We start from the raw sequence: 6000 nt of genomic DNA on the forward strand, positions 1-6000 counted from the left end.
TTCCAGTATCTTTGGCTATTTTTCAGATTATCACTGTCTTCATCCTAAAATGCTCTTGTCCTATTTCTTCTTTTTCTTCCCAGGATGTTCAGTGAATTGCACTGCTCTGTCCCACTCCTCCTATTGCCAATTCAAACCCTGCTGAAAGCTGTAACCCCAACTCCATGTTTTAAACTTCAGTTTTAATCCTCACTGCCCTGGCAAAACCAAAACATGGGGGTGAAGTCATTTACCTCATGTCACCTGATTAGAAGTGGAACAAGGTGATCTGGAATGGAGATCCACCCATCTTTTATTAGTCTCATTATATGTCATCTGGATTACCATATCTTGTATTTGAAAACACACAGCTCTTTAAAACTGTACCTGATATCAAGGCCAGATTTTTTTGGGCATTGTGTAATTATAAATTAAGAGGCTGTTCTTGCCCTAAATTGTGCCCACACTAATTGGGCAAGGCAAATAAGGTAAGGGAGAAGTGATAATTTTTGTCACTTTATCAGTGTGAAGCTCATGTGGAAGGGACTGAGGGCTGGCATAGAGAATGGGCCTGACTGATTTCTCAGATGAGGCCCCACATTTACCCCCCACCCCCGAGTCTGTGGAAGAGAAAATTCCGGGGGAATTTCTTGTGTCTCCCTCTAAACATCACATTTTAGCCGCAAGCCATCGTTGCCATCTCCAGTCCCTCAGGACTGGGTCTTCAGCTTTTTCCAATTGAACCCTAATCCTTTGACTTGAAGGTAAGAAAAAGGCAACACCAGAATATTTTACCAGCTAGAGAGCTGGCTCTGAACTGGTTAATTATGTCTTTGGGAAAAGAATTGCTACTACAGATCAGTCTAAGGGTCGGGATCCTTCAGTGACCTCATGCAGACAAACCATTTGTCAAAGCTCATGCTAGTAGTCATCACAAGAGATGAAGGAGCACTGGTGCATTCCTTCTAGATTTGGAATTTAACACTAAAAATATATTTTAAATAAAAGTGTCTTCTTAGTAAGAAAAATCTTAGTGCTGATCCCTGTAGGATTTTGAAAATACTTAAGGTGAGTTCTCCAACTGTTAAAAGACACCGTAGCTTCCTTGGAGACAGCTGCATGTAAAAACATCATAAAAAAGTGGTTTTTTATTCAGCAACAATTTCTTTAATGAAACCTCATCTCTATAATAGGGAAAGAATGATTGCCAGTATGAAATTATTGAGACTCTTTAGAGTTCTGAGGGACTTTAAACACTGTCCCCGTTGAAATGAATTGCTGTCCTGAATGCTAATGTAGTTTGCAAATGCCAGCTTCCACTTCTGAAGTGTAAAACTTAAATTGTCTTTAAACTACAGGACAATAGAAAGTATATTTCTAGAAGAACACCCCCTTGCTGTTTCCTAAGTTTAACCTATCATTTGATAATATTGAGATAGCAAGAAATAATTGATTCAAAATTGACTTACCCGGATCACCAAGGAGAGGAGTTTAGGAAAAGTGATTAGAAGCGTTCTACGTAGCAAATGCTTTTATATACGCAGTCAAATTGCCTGGAGGATGTGACACCCTTTTTGCATGAAGTCTTAATTAGTTGCAAAACAAACTTTGCTGCATGCATAACTTCTGCAAGTAATGAAACTGTTTTGCTCGCTGTTTGTGTTTGCTAGCAATTGGATCCTCACACAGTGTGCTAACTCCACGCTACACCCCCCAGGCAGGATTCACTTGAACATTTCATGGGTCAAAAAGAACTTGATATACTTCATTAACCACATTTCAGTTATATCATGAGTTGATCAAGCATTCTTTTATTTGCATATTTTTACACCCTCAAATTCAATCTGTGAAAAAGGTGCCAGAGAGCATCAGTAACACCATTTGCTTTCAGGGAACAGAATTTTATTTGCATTTCCCAAATTGGACATGTCCAGCGTGGAAAAGAGTTTTCCTCTGAAATGCCTTGGAGAGCATTAAACGTAAAAGAAAACTGCTCTTCTCCCAAGTGACTATTCCTGGCTGAGAACAACTCAAATTCATAGTGATTTTTCCAGTGGGGTCAATCACCTCTCAATGGGATTGATCCCTTGGGACAGAGCTCAACGTTATCTCACGTCCACTTTAGTCTTTACAAATAACACTTGCATAGGATTTAAGTAGTGCACGTGGATTTGCTTCACATCTCTTTGCAGGGATTGACTGTGTTGCAATTAAAGGCAGGTAGGTGCCACCCACTTTTTTTTTTTTTTTTCTTTGCCACTGACTCAAGGTGAAGTCACAGAGCATCACAGTTGTTGGGTTTTTTTTCCCTCCATTTTTTTTAAACTGGGTTGAAAAGGATGATATTACAGAAAAGGGAAGTTTGCAATGACTGTGCTCAAACTGGTGTTTCCATCCAAGCTGTTTTGCTGTGACTGTGCCAAGGTGAATCCTGAGGGAGGGGGGGGGGGGGAAATACACAAAAAATAGCTCTGTTCTGATGAGAACTTAATTTGACACCACTGAGAGACAGAAGTTTAATATAGGACTGCCAAATAATTAGAGAACATGGGAACTGATACTTTGTCAAGACTTATGGGTGAGCCAGGCACGTGGATTAAAAAAAAGATTTTATACACTTTTTAAAGGGAAAATCAGTATGATAGGAATATTGTGCTGAAGGAGAGGGAAATCAGGATCAACGTAGGAACAGACTTCTGGAAAAGCCACCAGTTAGTGCAGTTACGAGTTTCTTGGCCTAACAGTCAGCTTGTAAATCAGAAACAGGTTTTTTAATACATAAAAGGTATTCCTTATTAAAATTTCCTCTAATGCCAGGGGTAGGGATCATTTACATATCTGGGGGCACACTTAAGTACAATACAACTCTCTGGGTTGCTTTAGCAGAAGTGATGCCCAATGTTTTGTCTGCAGAAATGACTTTTGTTCTGTTCACAGGCTCCCATAAATGCTTTTGCCTTAGGACCCCTGCAGACATCGTCCCAGGCAACAGATAATTCATGATATGAAGGAAAAAATTTAATTAAACAATAATTATGAACAGAGGAGCCTTTTCTGCTGGTTTGCAAGGCAAGGAAGGGAGGCACATTGGCTCTCAGAGTGGCTGCCCTTCACTTGGAATATACTTCTTGTGAAAAACTTTGCATAATGTGCAGTATTTATTTTTTTATTATATTTATTTGTCGCTGATTTTTCTGTCTTTTAGTCCCTTTTAACCTCTTTTCTCCATCACCACTACTGGTGCATTAACATTGCATTATCTAAAACATTTCAAAACAAAACCTGGCTGCTTGAAGCCATAGGAATAAAAATCCAAGTGCCTATTCCTTCTGCATAATATCCATAAGATAAAACCTTTCCTGTTTGCTGCAGGGAGTCTCATCAGGGAGGTAAAGGGTTGGGGTTCATTTTTTACAAATTAAGGTCTGTCTCTTGTGTCACTGATTTTTCAGCATGTGAATCTGTAGGGGAACCTGGAAGTGAAGCAGTTACTTCACTTTTTGCCAGAAGGTGGCCAAAAAAACCCAAAGTTTGGAGTAAAAAGATGGATTTGCTGTTTGGATTTTTCTTTTTTTAAGGTTGTTTTTAGGATCATAAGGAGATACAGCAGGTATCATTTGGTTGGAAAGTCGTAGATAGGGAGGTTAATGTCTATTTATATATGTTTATTTTCATTCATAATTCATTTAGTAATATTTGGTTCTTGGAATTTAAGCACAGATGAAGAAAGAGCTCAATTGTACCAGTATAAAATTCACAATATATGCTGCTGGTAAGGTAAGTGAGAAGAAACCTTAAAATCTTATAGGTAAACAAAATCCAGTTTTTAACTGACCAAATTTATAATATTTATTATGATAAAGTTGATCTTGAAGAAAAACTGGCTGCAAGCTACACTCATCCTCTCCAGCTGAATCATCTTGTGCCATTAATTCAGGTTTAGCATAACCTGTGCTTCTCTTCTGGGCCTTCCCTTCTTCTAAATTCTGTCCCAGAGACTGCTCAGTGCTTCACGTTCATGAAATCCTCTTTTTACAGCCCCTTGTGCCATGGTATCTCATGGAACTCCTTGAGACTTTTACTCTCTTTGCAGTTTTGGGCACTATATAAAATTCTACCTGGCCCTTCCCTGGCAGCTGGAGTTTTCATTCCCTTTGGCAAATTTTAATTCTAGTTATTATCTAGGTTTAATAGTGAAGCACAGAGGCTAAATGAATTGTCAGAGGTCACTTGGTGAGCAGACGGAACAGCCTGGAGTAAAACACCCTTTCCTCATTGACTTTTATAATATTATTTGTAATTTGAATTTGCAGCAGCTCTTTGAAGTCCTAACTGAGATTGCAGGGCATTAGGCAAACAAAGGGCAAATCCCCATCCTGAGCAAGAAGCCTTAAAACTGATTTGGCTTGAGAAACACCAAAAAAGGGATTGCTCTGTCTGTTATAAATGCACCATTAATCCAGAAGGGGTTAGAGGAGGGGCTGTCAGTATGAAAAAGCACAGAGAGCACTCCCTGATATGTCCCAAAATGCTTTTTTCCAGTTTTACCTTGGAAGATTGCAGCAATCAGGAAGTAAAGACATACCTGAGTTTTCATGAATTATTTAATTTCATGAGTAGCCATTATAGTCTTAGTGCTGTTTCCCACATTAAACTGAGGATTTGGTGTAAAAGCTTAGTCACAGGATTGCTGGAGTGGCTACAGCCACAGCTGGGCTGGTGCTTTGGACTGCAGAACATCCTTCTCTCTAGGGTAGCCACATTATGGGAAAGAAAAGAGACCTGAAATTGAATTTGAAGAGATGGTGTCCAAAGGAATTAGATTCTTTTTCCCCCCACCTTACTTAGAATGAACAGTGAACATTGATTTTTTTTCTTTTCTCTCCCCACAAAACAGAAGAATTTTTCAAAACTGCTTGAACTATTTTAAGACACCATCCTAGGCTAAAATCCATGGCACTTGGAAATCTAAGCTGTCACTTCAGAAATTACCAATGCCTGCAAATGACTAACTATGCAGTAATGACCTTTCTTAAAAAAAATAATACCCTTTAAATGAAAATCCTACATCAAAAATCATCCCTTAGGTGGAGTGGTTGGTTACCAGGGAACAATTGTTTCAGCATGGATTTATCTGCTCTTCTGAAGAGAACAGTTAAAAGAAGGAAAAATAAAGAAAATAAATGAAGAAGGGAAAGAGCAAGTCTATGTTGTGGATATGTTCTTAAATTAATTGAAAGATTAAAGAAGTCTTTTGTGCGTGAGGTCCTAACTCAATACCTGTGTTTTTTGTTTTGTTTTGTTTTGTTTTTTCCTTAAGTAAGTTCTGCATTCTGTCTGTGTGTGTCAGGCTGGCCTGATTTGTTCCTTTTTTCTGACCTCCTTATTTTGCTTGCATATGTATAGGAGCCTAATCCTTTGATCAAATAATTCTCCTGGCTTCTATGAAAAGGCCTCTGAGTCTCAATAAAGGGTCTTCTTTTTTTTTTTCCTTTATTAATATGAGTAGTTAAGCTCCTTGAGACCCTCCCCCTAAAACCAAACAAAATTAAACAAGATGTGGAGGTCACCATGCTTTTACATTTATTCTGTTTTCACGTGCATAGCAAGAGATTGTAATTTCAGAGAGATCAGATATTGTCTGAGGAGGAGGGTTTAGGTTTTTCCTGCACTAGGTTTCATCAGTTGCCTGTTCTGAGAAGTTGGGCAGCAGTGCAAAGGTACTTTTCAACTGAAAATCAAGCAAAAATATGGTATGATGCAATTACCTTAATACATAACTACAGAATGCACATTAATAACCTTGACATTTATTTCAGGGTGACTTTGTAACTCTGTTTTAAAGCACTGCAATCGTGCTGGATGCTTAAAACATGATGATGAGTGTTTTGCATGTATAAATCATCAATGAGAGTTTTGCAAAGTGCTTTGAAATCCTTTAATCTGAAACTTCCGTAGGCTGTTCCCAATGACTGGCATTGCTGTGGGATCTTTACAAAGACATCTGAATTATTTTAAGAA

The sequence above is a fragment of the Calypte anna genome, chromosome 25, assembly GCF_003957555.1.
Source record: "Calypte anna isolate BGI_N300 chromosome 25, bCalAnn1_v1.p, whole genome shotgun sequence".
Lineage (NCBI taxonomy): Eukaryota > Metazoa > Chordata > Aves > Apodiformes > Trochilidae > Calypte > Calypte anna.